Source organism: Eleutherodactylus coqui, chromosome 2, assembly GCF_035609145.1.
Source record: "Eleutherodactylus coqui strain aEleCoq1 chromosome 2, aEleCoq1.hap1, whole genome shotgun sequence".
NCBI classification, from domain to species: domain Eukaryota; kingdom Metazoa; phylum Chordata; class Amphibia; order Anura; family Eleutherodactylidae; genus Eleutherodactylus; species Eleutherodactylus coqui.
In genome coordinates this window covers 7,515,292-7,534,071 of record NC_089838.1, presented here as the reverse complement: position 1 = coordinate 7,534,071, position 18,780 = coordinate 7,515,292, and the positions used below count along the sequence as shown (strand labels likewise).

Here is an 18,780-nt window from a genome sequence, read left to right as displayed (position 1 = left end):
ATAGGCTATAACAGCAGGCAACCAGCTCTAGCGCCATTATGTCTAAGAGAAACAGAAAGACGAGACTCCACCGGAGAAAAGGCACGCTGAAATGGTCTTCAATCGCCAATATTAAAAATGCCAGTATTTACCGCTAGAGGGCGCTATACGACAATGTAAGAATCAAGAACGCTCAGCTGATCTATAAAGATGAAGTTTCTTCACTTTATATTCCCACAAGTCCCTAAGGGCTCCCTCACACGGGCGTGTGTGGCGCGCGTATTTTTCATGCGTATGTTGAATCCCCGTAGCCTATATAACACAACAAATGCCACAGTCGCGGTAGGGGATCGCAGAGTTCTCACATTGCTTTCAATGCAGTTGGCGTTGCTGTCGCCGGCCACTTTGAAAAAAAAATGGGCGATTTCGGAGAAAGATAGGACATGTTACGATGCGTTTCGTAACATGTCCTATGGGGTTATTTGCAGGAGATTTGCGCCTCTCGCAACACACAAATCTTGCGCGATTTTCTGGCCAGTATGAAGGCACTATTAGGGAAGCAACTGGAAGGTGTGGGCACTAGGCTGCCTGACCACGGGCGATGATCCGCTAGCGATAAATCACCCGCAGATCACGCTCTGTAAAGCTTTCCATGGGATTACAATGGAAAGCACAGCGCCGGCGTCCATGAACGGAGAATCAAAGCCATTTAAATCGCGGCATGCTGATTCTCCATGGTGAGCCTATCTATTAGATAGGCTCATCTCGGCGACCTGTCAATGCTCCTCCCCTGTAGTGGAATATTGCTGGACAGGAGGCCTTAAAGGTTTTATGTTTTACTACTTTTAACCCCTTTAAGGACACGGCCTATTTTGGCGTTGAGGACCAAACGATTTTTGGTATTTTTTCATCTGCATTTTTTAAAAGCCATAACTTTTTTATTCTTCCGTGGACGCGGCCGTATGAGGGCTTGTTTTTTGCGTGGCGAACTGTAGTTTTTATTGGTACCATTTTTGGGTACATAGACTATATCGTAAAACTTTTATTAATTTTTTTATGATCGTAGGTAGAGAAAACGCATCAATTCTGCCATAGAGTTTTTGTTGTTTTTTTTAAAAAGCGTTAATTATGCAGCATAAATGACACACTACATTTTTTTCTGAGGGTGGGTACGGTTACAAAAAATACCAAAATTCTTATATTTTTTTTAGGTTTTGCCACTTTTCCACAATAAAATCCCTTTTTTTGGAAATTATTTTTTTCTAAACTCACTGCATTCAAAGTCCTGTAACTTTTTTATTTTTCTATGGGCAGAGCTCTCTGAGGGCTTATTTTTTGCGAGACGAGCTGTTGTTTTTATTGGTACCATTTTTTGCCGTGCAGGATAAAAAGCATGTTCAATGTATCGTACGTGTCATTCCGGACGCGTCGATACCGAATATGTGGGATTTTTAATTTTTTTTATGCTAATATGAGAAAAAGCATAAAAAGGGGGTTTTAAAATTTTTTTTTTTACATTTTTATTTTTTGTACTTTATTTTTCTCTTATTTTCACACCATCTGTGTCCCTCTGAGGGACTTACACAGCAGGACTGCAGATCGCTACGATAAGGCATGGCAGGACTTTTCTCCTGCCATGCCTTATCACTTATAAGGGCGCCCACCCACTGGCGTTTGCGATTTTCGTGCGTGAAAAACGCAGCGTTTTCGGCGCCTTTTTGGCACGTTTTCTGCGCGTTTTTCGCGGCGTTTTCGCGGCATTTTCGCAGCTTTTTCCGTTAATTTCCATTGACATTCATGGGTGCATTAAGAGAAAAATAAGGACACATTTCAGGAACTGACAGTTCCTATGTTAAAAATTGCAACGGACTGACAAAAAAAAACGCCAGTGGACAGGAGTACATTCAAAACTAATTGCTCTTGAGAAAAAACGCAAAGGAAAAAAAATCGCCAGTGGGTGGGCGCCCTTATAGTGATCTTAGGCAATGGCAATACAGGGCGCCGGTATCTGGCGTCCTGTTGCCATAGCAACCAGCCGGGCTCTCGCGATGTTATCGTCAGAGATGGCTAAAGTCACAAAGGGAGCGCGCTCCCTCTGTGAACCCTTTTCCTGCCACGATCTACTTAGATCGCGGCAGGCAAGGGGTTAACAGCACGCGCGGGGGGGGAGGGGGCGCATCTCCGATGCACCCCTGCTGTCGCAGCGGGAGGCCGGCTCCCGCTGTGGGATAGCGCGAGATCTGCAATGATCTCGCGCTATCCCGATGACGTAAGGGTGCGTCATTTTGCGGGAAGTACCACCCTGCCATGACATACCCTTACGTCATGGGATGGGCAGGGGTTAAAGGGGTTGTCCAGCCATGACAAATGCATGCACTTATGTATGGCCATTACAAAGCACTTTGTAATATACTGTAAGCTTTGTAAATGAACCACAAGTGCCCCCTCTATGCTTACCATTCCATCGTCCTTGGTTATGACAAATTCTCAAGCCAGTCTTCTCTTCTTGTCGCTCAGGCGCAGGGTCTGCATTACTGCTGGGGCAACTACTGGGGGTCTGCATTACTGCTGGGGCAACTACTGGGGGTCTGCATTATTGCTGGGGCAACTACTGGGGGTCTGCATTACTGCTTGGGCAACTATTGAGGGTGACTATTTCTGCTGGGGCAACTTTTAGGGGTCACTATTACTGCTGGCGCAATTATTTGGGGTCACTATTTGTGCTGGGGCAACTATTTGGGGTCACTGACTGCTGGGACAACTATTTGGGGGTCACTATGACTGCTGGGGCAACTTTTGGGGGGGTCGGTTTTACTACCAGGGACACCATGCTGCGACGCTGCATCTAAGCTGATCCTGTGTGATACGTCTGCTGGGCTGCTGTATCTAATCCGATTCTGTGTGATTCAGTGTCTCAGCAGATGTATCACATGATCGGACTAGATACAGTGTCTCAGCGGACGTATCACATAGGATCTGCTTAGATACAGCGTCTCCCTATATAGAGAAGAGAAGCCTTATGGGCCCCTAAGGCTCCTGGGCCCGGGTGCAACCGCATGCCCTGCATCCCCTATATCTGCGCCCCTGAATGATATTACAATGTAGTACTTTTGTAATGAATGCATTACCGCTTACAATAGCAATCACTGGCCATGGCAGACCCAGACACCATTGTCTGGCATTCCATTGCCATAGCAACCCATCATCATAGAAGGCCAATGAGAACCCTTTGCGTGCCGCAATCCACTGATCCCCGTTGCTGCAGCGGGATGGCACGGGCTGTGAGCCAGTGCCATCTGCAGGAAGTAAGTTCACATCCTGTTGTGTTAAGCACCATGCAAACTTACGTCCCGCGGCACTGAGCAGGTCAAAATGTAAAAATCTTTATTTAAAAAATGTTTTCATTCTGAGCTCCATAACTTTTATATTTTGCTGTTGATGGCGGTTTTTAAGGTTTTTTTTTCCCGGGTGAGCTGTAGTTGTTATTTATGTATATATAACGTTTAAATCACTCTATATTCAATTTTTACTGGGAGATGGGGTACAAACCCGCCGCAATTCTGGCATTATGTTTTTTTTTGGGGGGGGGGAGTTGTAGCATTTGCCATGTGGGATAAATGATGCGACACTTATATAGTTCGGACTGAAAATAGCAATTATGTTTATTTTTTTATTGCTTTGTGGGAACAATGAGAAAAGGGCTTTTTAATTTTTGATGTTTTTAAAAAATTTTATGTGACTTACCTTTACATATCCTTTTAGTCCTCTTAGGGGACTTGAACTTGTGATCGTTCGATCGCTCCCACAATATACTATAACACTTCAACATTGCAGAATGTTGTATTTTTAATGTTCAGCTATTAAGCCCCACCATAGGAGCGGCTTAATAGGGTTCAATACATAGCAGTGCTGAGAGCCTCAACGAGGCCTATGGTTAGCATAGTAACCACCAGTACCCCAAGATCGCATCCACAGGAGTCGCTTGTGAGTCAGAGGGGAGCCCCTTCTCAAGCTGATGGCTTACATGCTGCGATCAGGATTGAGAGCAAAATGTAAGCTGGCTCCTCCAATCACAGTTGTTTGTGGCGGGTGTCAGCTGTTACACTGCGTATGTAGCGGGCTTGGCTCCCGCGGGACCCCAAATTCAGAAAGTGCCATAGTAGCATATAATTGATTTCTCACTGATCTCTGAGCCATGCTTGGCATTCAAGTAAGTAGGGATGAGCTGCAATACCAGACACAGCCAGTGGACAAGAGTGGCACTGTTTCCTGTGCCGCCGATCATTCAGATTTGTTTTGAGCCGCATAAAAATTGTAATCGCCTGATGAGCGACTATTTGCTTGTTCGTCAGGTGATCAGAGTCACCTTTACACGTCCTGATGATTGGGTCATGTAAAAGGCCCTTAAGCTAATCACAGGGTGTTCCGCTGCCGAGACCTTCAGTGACCAACTGTAGTCTGTGAAGAGAATCCCGTAACAAGTGTTCAGTTCCCCTGCAGCGCCACCACAGGAGAAATTAAGTATTACACAGTTACCATTTTAATCATTTAGCTCTGATGCATAAACGTGCCGGGTCCTCCAGAGCGGGAGACACTCTTTGTAAGCACTCTCCCCATCGGCTCATGAATGAGGGTCCCCTCCCACACTATTAACTCAAAAATCCTTAAAGGGGTTGATCAACAGGTGTTCAAGTAAATGGAATCAGTACCTGCAGTACCAACCGGGGCTACTGCGGTGTCTTTGGAGCTGTGGGCTTCTGGCTCCGTAAGCTGACACAGCAGCCTCGTAAACATTTGATAGGTTGGGGTCCTGGGCAACCAATGTACTATTGATGACCTATCCTAAGGGCAGGTCATCAGTATTTCAAAACCGGACAACCCCTTTAATAAGATATTTGAAAATGAGTTTTCTAAACAAAACACCTTTTAAATCGCCTTCTGTATTATACATCCGCACATAACAAGAGCGATTCCAAATAGTGCAACTATCTAATTTTCTAAAATGAGAGTTTACTTGATGCAGTTTATTCTATCGATAACCATCATCGTCGCTGTAAAAAAGTGCGCCATGTAATTAATTCACGTGAGGATCTCCACACTGGTGATTCTTTAACAGATTGCACGACTGCTATTCACCAGTTGCCCATTTACATAAGTGTTCCAGCACTTTTCAGATGGCGTCAGAATATGCAGCTGTGTCATGTTAATAAGGAATAGCGCCATCACCGGCCATTATATGGCTTGTATCCTGCCTTTATCACTAGTTTTCCCTCTGCAGGCTCCATCTCTAATTCTCAGTCTTCCCTGAGCTGGTGGGTGTAGACTGCTGCTACGATGTCTGCATACACTGCACACATAGGGAAGCAGATTCTCCTCTATCTCTCTATAGCACATCCTCATAAGTAACAGCAACATGGATGACATTATACAGCAGTACTGACAGTGTAGATGTCATTTCAGTAGCTGTGGAACAGTAAATCACTTGGCATTAGCTGCAGCAGCGTCTGTATGAGTCTCTCTACTTCTCTCTCCTCCCCATAGACTTCTATGGACAGCATGAAACAGTAACAAGCAAATCCTCTCCTCATTTCTTATAAGCCTCCTCTGTGTCTCTGTTACTGGAGATGGACTTTTTCACGGACAGCAGATTAGGATGAAGGCAGCCCCCTAGTGGCCAGCCCTTTTGTGAGATTTTTCAGCACAAAAATGTCATTTTGTGGTAGCTAAGTAAAGGGGTTTGCACTTTTACTAGTTACCACATTGGCTATCCTATAAAAGCAAGATGTTTATATATACAGGGGGTAGACAAAAATATGCAAACACCATATGAAATGCACGCCTTAAAATCGGTCTCTACATGTATTATTGAAATATGATTTATAATTCCATGTAACTTATGTGTAAGTAATATGACACAGATGCTGCCTGGCAGAAGTGAGCATCTTCCGGAGCTACAAGGTTCCATTGGTGAGGGGTTTGAGCCACTCAGCTGCTGTTACCAAGCTGGCTCCAGAAACCATCCAGAGCAGGGCAAGCGGTGAAGTAAACACAAATTTGGCGGGAAAGCTCTCAGCTAAGCAGGGGTCAAAATGGCAGTTCAGTGCTAGTGATTAAAATACCGTGCATTTTGGTGTTTCCATATTTTTGTCCACCCCCTGTATATTTCTTCTTTACTTTCACAAGGGTATGGTCCTAGACTGTGGTTAGCCGTATGTAACCAAACCTTGTCCAACTGTGGCGACCAATGACTGGAAGATTTTACCAGTAACACTGACTTTTACCAGCATTGACCATCAGGGGTGGGCGGGGTTTATAAATGCATCTCTTGTATAACATTTTTGTTGTACTTTTTACTTTAAAAAAAAAAGTATATTTTTATAGAATATGCTATTTTTTAATTTAAAAAATTAAAAAGCGGAAAAAACTTTTTAATGATCTGTACTGCCTGGAAAAATGTACAGTAACAGCAGTGGGTGTCATTTCTTTTATTTCTTATTTTTCCTTTAATTTATTGTGATATATATTAAACATGCAGAAAAATAGTACATGTTCTAGTTTTTTTTTTTGGTTTTTTTTTTCGGGACTGAAATGCTCAAAATGCAGACATCTGAACGGGTTTCAATGGGTTTAAATTATTTATTATTTTTCCTAATTTTTAATTCCATTTATTATAATTTTTTTTTTTTCCTTTTTTTTTAGAATTTTTTGCAATTTTTCTATGAAATTACTTATTTTTTTAAACATTTTTCTTATATGATAATGGATGCACAGCTCACCTATAAGCTCACAACTCAGTAGCATCTAATCCGTATGGCTGCGAAAACCGCTCTAAGAGAAGCGGGTGTCATTTTTTGGTGTCGGTTTAAATACTTTTTTTTTATTTTCATTTTTCTTCATTTTTGTTCTAACTTATTTTACTTCTTTTTTTACTGTTTTTACATTTTTTTTAAATTAAATGATTTTTTGTAACTTTTTTTTCTTAATAATGACAATGAACTCCCGACTCACTTAAGAGTTTGCAACACAATAGCATTTGCTTGACTATTGAACTCCACTTTGATAAATACCCCTGAGCTCCTCCAAACCCCACAAAGGTTAAAAAAATTGCCATTATCTCAGCATCACAGGGACGACCCAGACTGTATTCTCTGCAGGCCCCCCCTTGGAGACAAAATGGTTAAAATCCCTCGGTCCTCAGCCCCCCCACTGTAAGGCCCATCCTGTATTCAGGGGGCTACAGGTTGCCATAGAGATGGAACCTTTCCCCAGCCAGCTGCAGATGAAGAAGTCAGAATGGGTCAGGCTTGCAGGGTGGGAAGCAGGAGGAGGAGGAGGAGAGAGAGGAGGAAACAGAGAAACTCCAAAGAGACAGAAGGGAGAGAGAGAGAAAGAGCAGAAGAATTTCCAGCAATAGGGAAAACAATCTCCATTATCAACAGGGAAATAAAGCTACAGGATGTATGGAGGAGGGGAGGCCACTGGGGAAGTGTAGGGACCCCGCAGGCTCCTAGCAGTCCCAAGGAGAAGAAGAAGAAGAAGAACTCAGCGCAGGGGAAAAGTTTTTTCGTCTTCTAAGAGGATTTGGAAGTTTAACAAAAGAGAAGAGGAGGAGGAGGAGGAGGAGGGGGTCATGGATCCAGATGCTTATTCCCATCCCTGCTTTTCTCTCAAGTTACACAAGATGAGGGAGGAAGAGAATGAAGCTGCTCCCTGGGTTTTAAGAAAGGTATTTGCTGCTGTTTTGTATTATGTATCAGTTTTATGTTTTTTTGGGATTGTTGTACAGAAACAAAAAGTTTGGAAGAAGTTTTTTTAGGTGGGGTCCGTTCTGTGTTCAGACATGGCGGTTGTGTTTGCGTATTATCAGGACTTTACATAGGACTGCAGGTAAATTTATGAAGTTATTGTAGCTCAGAGAACTTTCAAGTGTAGGGAAAGCACCGATAAGTGACAAATTCAGCTCCGAACCGTCTGACAATCTCAGCTCTGCTAGTCTCAGCTGTGGTATAGTACCTTATATCTGGTACAGTACATCTGACAATGCTGCAGCTAACAGTCCAAAATTTTGTCCACTGGACAATCTCAGCTCTGCTACATCTGACAAACTTATATTGGCTACATTGTGACTCTCAGCTCCTTTTGACAATCTCAGCTCTGCTACTACATCTGACAATATAAGCTCTACGGCATCGTAAAGGCTTGGACAGTTTCAGGATTGCTACATCTGACAAACGTATACATGCTTCACTATCAATCTTAGCTCTACTACCTCTCACACATATCTGCTAATCTGCTCCGTTGGACTGTCTCAGCTCTGCTACATATGACAACCTTTTCTCTGCTATATTTGATATACTTACGTTTTCTCCACAGACAATCTCAGCTCTGTAATATCTAACAGGCCTTTACTTTCCCCATCAAACAATCTCAGCTCTGCTATATCCAGCAAGCCTTTACCTACTCCATGAGACAATCTCAGCTCTGCTATATCCAGCAAGCCTTTACCTACTCCATGAGACAATCTCAGCTCTGCTATATCCAGCAAGCCTTTACCTACTCCATGAGACAATCTCAGCTCTGCTACATCCAACAGGCCTTACCTGCCCTTTCAGACAATCTCAGCTCTGCTATAACTAGCAGCTGTGGTTGTCTGATGTGGCAGGTAAAGGCCTTTCAGATTTAGATTGTAGATATATGAAATATAGCAGATAAAAGTTTGTCATATGTAGCAGAGCTGCGATAGCCCAACGGAGTAGATCAGTAGCTATGTGTAAAGGCCCTTTTACACGCAACGATTATCGCTCAGAATTCGTCCAAAAGGCCGAAAATGAGCGCTAATCGTTACACGTAAACGTGGGCATCGCGCACTTTTCGTTTGAACAAAGGATTTTAGATGGAACAGAACAATGACTGATAGTCTCACCCCATCTGACAATTGACAGTTTTATACGTACCGCATCATACAATCTTAATCCTACGATCTGTCTAATCTTTGCTACCTCTGACAATTTCCACTCTGCTACATCTAAGTACATCTGCTTCTCTTGACATTCTCAGCTCTGCTACATCAGACAGTCTTGTTTTTAGCCTATTGTACAATCTCAATAGCCCTGCATGTGACAGTCTTATATCTGCCAGAGCTGACTATTTCAGCTCTGCTACATCTGACAACTAGGCAAGGATTTCTTTCACCTGAGGTTCAGGTTGTATCAATAGCCACGTATGTAAATTCTTTGGGCAGGGCAGAGTGCCAGCACCAGGTGATCCCCCTGCTTTGATGTGGCAAGGAGGGCAGTACCCATTCACATAATAAATGAATGCACAGCATGTACTAATCACTGGGGGATTGGATGTGAGACTTTATTTCAGGGTCCTGAGTGAAGAAGCTATTCAGTTCATTCATTCACATTTTTTTCATACTAATTTGGCCACTAGGTGGTGCTGTTCCATTGCTGTGAATAGATATTTCCATGCAGACTGCATACATCTTCGTGCGTCTATAGGATGATGATGTATAAAGTGACCTTTAATGATGTCTTATTTCATGCTAAGGTCAGGGCTGTCGGGGATCCCCTGCCAACTGTGCCATTCTCTTGGCTCTAGGGGGCGGAATACTGCAAGACCCTGACTTCTTAGCTCCTCCTTGCAGTTACCTGTTGCATAGGAGTCAGGATCGCTGTTGCACGAGCACCTCGGCTCCCACGCTGTGCTTATATGTGATCTTACACTTTGCTATCCTCTTGGATAATCCCAGTGGGAATCTCAAGTCTTTCGACGAAGTTTCCTTTTAGGACTTTATCCTATTAAGTTGGGTTTCGAAATGCGTGAAAGTTGTGTCACGTGATGTGAAATGAGTCGGCCACTCCCTGTAATGTGCAGCATTGTTCCTGTTTACGGTATCCGGGACCCCCTTTTTCTCGGACTGATGATGCTGGAGGACATCCTTCCAGTAGATTGTGGTCATGTGTATAGTCCCTGAGCAGACAGGCTGCGGACAGAGAACTTGGCTCACTTTTCTAACCTTTGCCTCAGTTAAACTCGTAGTTTCGGCCTTTGTCACCATCACCCAGTTTCAATGATATAGTAAATGATTACATTCCTCCGAAGAGACTGGTGACTACTAAGAGCTTTGTCACCCAGACTACTAAATGACAATCAACCTTGTTGGTGACGCGCTTCTAGCTACTGTATGGCTACTAATCCGTTACAATCGATGGCCCCACCAAATTCCAATCTTCGTAGAAGGTCTTCATTTGTAAAATTTGCTGGTTCTATTTGTCTTGAACTCTTGTATTAAATTGTTCAAGCTTCTCTGGGGTCCAACCTCAGAAAGGTCCAGAGAACTCTGTCAATATGGGAACTTTACAGGTGGTCAACACCGACATACATTGGTGAAGATTTATGCCACCACATCATTCTAACTTGGAAGATCCTTACCCTCCCTTGTAGGAGAGAACATTGGTGAGAACCTGGGATTGGTTTCCTTCTATCTGTGCAGAGGTGGCATCTTGTCAAATTGCCCATGGGAATGGTTATGGACACTGGGGGTCTCCATTGGCTCCTTAGAAGCTGCAGGGTCCTCATCGTGATCCTCACGAAATTCTGGTCTTCTTCAAAGCTGTTCACATGGAAAATTGGGTGGTTCGAAGCTTTTGTTCTAGTTCTGAATTGTTCAACCTACTATCAGGCCTAAACTCTGGAAGATCCAAAGTGCTCAGTCAACATGGGGACTTTATAGGTGGTCGACACCAACGTACATTGTCAAGTGGCGCTCCACAGAACAAAGCAAGTTTGGGACCCCCAATACTAATTTATGTCACCACATCATTCCATCTTGGAAGATGATTACCATCCCTTGCAGGAGAAAATGTTGGTGAAAACTCGGATTGTTGGTTTCTGTCTACTTGTGGAGAGGTGGCACCTTATCCAATTGTCCATGGGGATGGTTATGGAGGCTGGGGGTCTTCATAGGCTCCATAGTTTGGGTCAGTGGTGAAGCTGAATAGTTTTTCACAGGCCCAGCTTTAGAACCTGGCAAGCTTGGGTCGGTGCCAGAGGCCACTAGGCATGAGAGGGATGAATCCATATCTGAATTGATACGCATGTCAAGCAAAGGATGGAGTAGATATTTAGCCCACTATATTACCCTGCAGCCAACCCTCTGCTCTCAGGTCCAACCTCAGGAAGAATCACAGGAGTCAGAGCATTTTGTCAACACAGGGCCTTTAAAGTGGTCAGCACTAATGTACATAATCAAGTAGGGCTTCTTAGAACAAAGTAGATCCCCTGATACTGATTAATGCCACCACATCATTCCATCTCGGAAGATCTTTTCCATCCCTTGTCAGATAAAATGTTGGAGAAAGCTTGGGATTGGTTTCTCTCTACCCTTGGAAAGATGGCACCTTGTCAAATTGCCCATGGGCACAGTTATGAAGACTGCACGACTCCATAGGCTCTGTAGTTTTAGTCAGTGGTAAAGGTGAAGACTTTTTCATAGGGCCAGCATAAGGCAACCTTGGGTAGGTGTCAGGGGCCACTAGGCATGGGTGGGACAATATCAGTCTGGATTGCTATACTTCTCAAGAACAGGATAGAGATATTAGGCTCACTAGGACCCTGGAGCTAGTCCTGTGCTCTCAGGTACAACCTCAAGAAGAATCACAGGAATTAAGTCAACACAGAGACTTTACAGGTGGTCAATACCATCGTACACAGTCAAATGGGGCTACATAGAACAAATCCGGTCAGGGATTTGTGCAACCACATCATTTCATGTTGGAAAATTCTTATCATCTCTTACAGGAGAGAATGTTGGTGAGAACTAGTTTCTGACTGCCCGTGTAGAGGTGGTGCCTTGTTAAATTGCCCATGAGGACGGTTATGGGGGTATCCATAGGCTCCATAGTTTAGGTTTGTGGTGAAGTTGAAGAGTTTTTCTCAGGCTAAACTTCAGAACCAGGCAACACTTGGTAGATGCCAGGGGCCACTAGGCACGGGTGGGCTCATACCAATCTGAATGGATCTGCTTGTCAAGGAAAGGGGGAGTAGCTATTGGGCCAACCATGACCCTACAGACAGCCTTTTGCTCTGAGGTTCAACCTCAGGAAAATTCAAACGACTATGTTGGGACCACCTGATACTGATTTATACCACCACATCATTTAATCTCTGAAGATCCTTACCATCTCTTATAGGAGGGAATGCTGGTAAGAACTTGGGATTGGTTTTCTCCAAATTTGCCAAATTTCCCATGGGGATGGTTATGGAGACTGAGGGTCTTCATAGGCTCTTCAGAAGCTGCAGGGTCCTCATCATGATCCTCACCATATTCTGGTCTTCTTAGAAGGTCTTTATATGGAAAATTAGCTAGTCCTACTCATCTGAAACTCTTGTTCTAGTTCTGAATTGTTCAAACTACTCTCAGGTCCAAGTTCATATACTCGCTGCGGTGGCTGCTTCCCACATGAATGTCTCCTCCTGCACAATCCATTACCTTCAGCCAGGTGAGAGACCGACTTCACCGCCCAGTCCCAAGTATTTCCGGTAAATCTCTAAAAAGAATATGCTTTTCTTTATTAAAGACCAAAGCTCGGTGCCACCAGCTGAAACGCGTCCTCCAGCCCTTTCTTTTTATGTGGGATATATAATGGCATAGTTTATTTAATAAAGATAAGCAGATCCTTTTTGGAGATTTACCGGCTCCGTTTTCCTTTTGGAGATACTTTATGCTACTACTCTCAGGTCCAACCTCAGGAAAATCCAGATCACTGAGTCAACACAGGGACTTTACAGGTGGCCAACAACAATGTACATAGTCACTTAGGGCTTCATAAAACAAAATAAGTTTGGGACCCCTCAATACTGATTTATGCCACCATAATGTTTAATCTTGAACGATGCTTACCATCCCTCATTGGAGAAAACATTGACGAGAACCTGGATTGTTTGTTTCCATCTACCCGTGGAAAGATGGCACCTTGCCCAATTGCCCATGGCATGGTTATGGAGACTGGGCAACTCCATATACTGTACTTTTGGTCAATGGTGAAGGTGAAGAGTTTCTCGCAGATTTAGCTTCAGCACCAGATAAACCTGGGTAGGTGCCAGGGGCCACTAGGAATGAGTGGCCCTATCTCAATCTAGATTGATGCACTTGTCAAGGAAAGGATGGAGTAGACATTGGGCCCACTATGCCCCTGGAGGTAATCCCATGTTATCATGCCCAACCTCAGGAAGATCTGGAGGAATCGGTTAACACAAGGACTTTACAGGTGTTCTACACCAACATACTGTCAAGTGGTGCTCCATAAAACTAAGCAAGTTGGGGACCCCCTGATACTGATTTATGATATCACATCGCTCTATCTTCGAAGATCCTGACCACCCTTTATAGGAGAGAATGTTGGTGAGAACTTGGGATTGGTTTCTGTCTACCTGTGCGGAGGTGGCAACTTGTCAAATTGCTCATGGGAATGGTTATGGAGACTGGGGGTCTTAGAAACTGCAGGGTCCTTATCTTGATCCTCACCAAATTCTTAGAAGGTCCTCACGTGGAAAGTTTGCTGGTCCTACTTGTCAAAAACTCTTGTTCTAGTTCTAAATTTTTTACCCTACACAGCAAACCCCAATCTCATATATCCTGTCCCTATATGGACAAAAGTATGTGCACCCCTTCCTAAGTTCAGATCTTTCATCCTTCCTCATTACAAACATGCATAAATCAAGCACACAGTCATGTAATCTCCCTAGACAAACATTGGTGGCAGTATGGATCCTACTGAAGGGCTTAGTGACTCGAAATGTGCCACCGTCGTGGCATTTGGCACTTTCATAAGATGCCACAAGTCATTTTGTGACGTCTCTGAGCTGTATCACTCACGCCAGAGTCACAAACTATCTCTGATGCCAATCAGAACAAGAACTGTGCATCGGGAGCTTCGTGAAATAGGCTTCCATAGTTGAGCAACTGAATGCAAGATATTGCACAATGCCAAGCGGCAGCTGGAGTGGTGCAAAGCACGTCATCACTGGATTCTGCAATCGTGTTCTCTGAAGTGATGAATGGATGAATCTAGGTTTGGCAGATGCCCGGAGAATGCTACCTGGCGGAAACGGCATAGCGCTTACTATAAAATGTGGTGGAGGAGGGGCGATGGTTTGGCACTGGTTTTCACGGTTTAATGAAGGGTCATGTTAATGCTGCAGAATGTAGACTCAGCTGAAATATTTTGGGCCCCTGTGCACAAAATGAGGTCCACAGAGACCCGGGGTGGCGCGAACTTGCGCGGCTGCAGAGAATCCTGACCTCAACACCTTTGGGATGAACCGGAGTGCCGATCCCGAGCCAAAACTTCTCATCCAACTTCAGCGCCTGACCTCACACGCTCCAAAGACTCTTCCCAGAAGAGCGGGGGCCGCTCCAGCCCAACTCCATATTAACGCCCAGGAATGAGATGTCCAACAAGCTCCTACAGGTGCGATAGTCAGGGGTTCATATACTTTTGGCCGTCCGCTGTCTATATGGTGTTTTTCATGTTTTTTTATACGGTTCCTCCGTAGAGGAAGTAGATGACGTAATGAGAAGCAGATCCAAGTTCTTCCCTATGGAACGTGATCTGCTGTATGTTACAAACCTTTCACCGCTAATTAGAAATGGCTGCCAAACGGCGTGACCTCACCGGGTTCAGAAAGGTGACTTCCTATTGGCTGGCGTTACAGAAATAACGGTAAATAGATAGATTTCCTGAGGTGACGCATCAGAAGATCTGAGTCTAAAGTTCACCAGTTCTGGAAAGTCACGGGAGGTTGTCCCATCCGTGTCCCCGCAGCTTCATGAGATCGTATGGAGCAGCGCCACCTTTCTCCATAGGTTGTGGCTGGTACTGCAGCTCATGAGAGCGGAGAAATGATAATTGCAGATGTGCCATTCTGGAGTCTAGGAAGGCTGTGTGACAACCAGAGCTTATGATATAGTGATGTGACACACAACTATCCCATAACCCTAAATGGCAAATTTCCCCAAGTGCTGCAGGTATATCAGAGTAGGAATAGCATTACTGCAGATGTGCCATTCTGGAGTCTGGCAAAGCTGTGTCACAATCAATACGTTTGACATTACAATCCTCCTACCCAGCTTTTCCATAACACTGAATGCCAAATCTGTCCACTTTATATAGCAGTATAAATAAGGATAGGATTATTGCATATTTGCCATTCAGGTATCTGAGAAAGCTGGGTGAAAACCAGGATCTCTGACATTGCAGCTCCCACAAGGTTAGACAACCAACTTTCCCATACTCTTCTAACAGCGAATTGCATAGGGGGTAGGGATATAGTTACTGTAGAACTGCCATTCAGGAGTCGGGGAAAGCTGTGTGACACCTTCTTTATGTTTATACCCAGCTTTGTAGTATTTCTGAATGGTTAATCTGCCTCATTTATGCAGAGATATGAGGTTGTTATTATTGCAAGTTTGCAGTTTCAGGGTCTGAGAAAGCTGTGTGACAACCAATATGTCATGTATTACAACTTCACCCAGCTTTCCCATACTTCTGAATGGCAAATCTCCCCAAGTAATGGTGGAATATGAAAGCAGGAATAGGATTACTGCAGATTTGCCATTCAGAAGTACAGGAAAGCAGTGTGGCAACCAGCTCCAATAATGACTGACACCCAACTTTCCCATAACCCTGAATGTCAGATGGGCCTAAGTGATGTAGTGACATGGGGTTGGGGGGCATTGTGCCTTTGTCTCTGTGCAACAGCTAAATAAATATCACGTGACAATAGAATGTGCGCCCTGACGGTGCGGGCGCGAGATAATCCGGGCAGGAAGAAATCCGGAAATGGAGATGCTGAAAAGGAAACAATTATGACAAAAACACGTAAACGGGCCGTAGTAACAGATAGTTGTCACAGCGCTGCCTCAATATCTTCTCTCCCCCCTCGATCACATGGTTGGTTGCCATTGCTGATTGCAGAGTTGATAATTCCTCTGTTATTCTTCCTGGAAATGTTAGATTAAACTGTGAGTTACCGTTCCCTTGCCAATAGGATGTGTCCTTACATGGAGTGATACTGTCAGCACTGACTGTGTATGATTGCCCATCGACAAAGGGGGTGGTCAAACCTAGTTGTCAATTTATACATACATTTCCAGGAGGAGTAATGAAGGGACCGCACAATGCAACATTCTCAAAACAGATACTGCAGGATTGTTGTTTCATGGGAAGTCAGGTATCAGGAAACCAATATTTTTGCCCTTAAATCATGTTCACATTGCGGATTTGACAAGGAAGCCGCGCCAATTCAACGGCAAATCGGCGTCAAGAAAGTATTCAATGCGTTCTAATTGAAATCCGAGCCGGAGTTTATAGAGTGCAGAAAGAAAGAAGTGGAGGGGCATTTCTTGGCGCAAACTCTGCGTGGAGTTTTTGTACATGTGGATTAGCCCCATTGAATGAATGAATGAATGAATGAATGAATGAATGAAAGCTCCTCCGCATGGCTTGTACGGCGAATGGGAATTCCGCAGCGTTTCCATGTGAAGGTGGCAGATCTCACCACGATAGGCCATGGGATCAGCGGTCTGCAGCAAGCACATAATGTTCATCACGTACTCGCTGCGTGCCGTGCGCGGTATCTCGCGTATCTTTCCGCTTCCTCTGGATGCAATTCGCTTTAACTTTCGCCCGCATATCTTGCATTGTAAATGCTGCAGATTTTCGGCTGCAGGAATTGCGCTTCCGATTCCATTCTCCGTGAAGCGCCTCTTCTTACAAGCGGAGCTGCTGCTTATAGCAACCAATCAGGTGGCATTTTTGTAACGCTTGTAACACCGTGCGCAATTTTTTTTCCCCATTGAGAAACATTAAAGTTACAATTAAAGCGTAACTCACTAGAGGGCGCTGTGGAGCCCGAGCCTATATCTGTCCTGGTCGGTGCAGTTAGATGTATCGCTGGGATGGGAAGGGTTAACCACCCCCCCTCTTGTGAAAAAAATCTGGATCTGTTTTGAGGACTGATTGAAGACCTGCAGGTTTTCCAAGAACGAGTATCCCAAGTGGAAAACCCAACCAAGGCCAAATCTCTTCCAGGAACGGAGGAGGAGAGGAGAACGCAAGAAATCCGCCCAAAATATTGTTCCTTTTTTTTTGCTGAGTTTTTTGTTAAAGCAGCAGGAAGGTGGTAATCCAATGCCGCCCGCCGACCGCGCAGGCCCGGGGACCCAGGGATTCAGAGACCGAGAAAAAAGAGACATCAGGTACAGACAGATGCAAATAGGGGAGATAAATCATCAGATTGTGCAGACAGACGGGATCCTCCTCAATGAAACGCTTTCTGCTTTGGAATTTTAAAATTTTTGGACACTCAATTCATAAAAAAACTTTGTAAAAGTTGTCCTGAAAGTTTAGGATTATATTTGCAGGCCAGCAGCAAGTACTGCTGTAGTACTACAACCCCCAGCGTGGCACTGTAGATGAACCTCATATCTCCTATCTAATTAATCTATCTATCCCATCTATCTATCTATCTATCTATCTATCTATCTATCTATCTATCTATCTATCTATCTATCTATCTATCTATCTATCTATCTATCTCCTATCTATCTATCTATCTATCTATCTATCTCCTATCTATCTATCTTATATCTATCTATCTATCTCATATCTATCTATCTATCTATCTCCTATCTATCTATCTATCTATCTATCTCCTATCTATCTATCTATCTATCTATCTATCTATCTATCTATCTATCTATCTATCTCCTATCTATCTATCTTATATCTATCTATCTATCTCATATCTATCTATCTATCTATCTATCTATCTATCTATCTATCTATCTATCTATCTCCTATCTATCTATCTATCTCCTATCTATCTATCTATCTATCTATCTATCTATCTATCTATCTCCTATCTATCTATCTCCTATCTATCTATCTCCTATCTATCTATCTATCTATCTATCTATCTATCTATCTATCTATCTATCTATCTATCTATCTCATATCTATCTCATATCTATCTATCTATCTATCTCATATCTATCTATCTATCTCATATCTATCTATCTACTATCTATCTATCTATCTCATATCTATCTATCTCATATCTATCTATCTCATATCTATCTATCTTTCTATCTATCTCATATCTATCTATCTCATATCTATCTATCTTTCTATCTATCTCATATCTATCTATCTATCTCCTATCTATCTATCTCATATCTATCTATCTATCTCATATCTATCTATCTATCTATCTATCTCCTATCTATCTATCTATCTATCTATCTATCTCATATCTATCTATCTCCTATCTATCTATCTCCTATCTATCTATCTATCTATCTATCTATCTATCTATCTCATATCTATCTATCTATCTATCTATCTATCTATCTATCTATCTCATATCTATCTATCTCATATCTATCTATCTCCTATCTATCTATCTATCCATCTCCATCTCCTATCTATCTGTCTATCTATCTCATATCTATCTATCTATCTATCTATCTCATATCTATCTATCTATCTCATATCTATCTATCTATATATCTATCTATCTTCTATCTATCTCATATCTATCTATCTCATATCTATCTATCTATCTATCTCATATCTATCTATCTACTATCTATCTATCTATCTATCTCATATCTATCTATCTACTATCTATCTATCTATCTCATATCTATCTATCTATCTATCTATCTATCTATCTATCTATCTATCTATCTATCTATCTCATATCTATCTATCTATCTCATATCTATCTCCT

The 18,780-nt window shown here is 43.1% G+C and overlaps 1 protein-coding gene across 1 annotated transcript in view; it reads left to right on the top strand.

Annotated features, from left to right (window-relative positions):
* The first annotated feature begins 7,359 nt into the window (after window positions 1-7,359).
* The window catches only part of DENND2A (DENN domain containing 2A), an 81,782-nt gene continuing 70,361 nt past the window's right edge, over window positions 7,360-18,780 (top strand). Inside the window, exon 1 of the mRNA XM_066590250.1 lies at window positions 7,360-7,705. The gene's annotated coding sequence lies outside the window, so the exon portion shown is untranslated. The remainder of the gene's footprint in view (window positions 7,706-18,780) is intronic.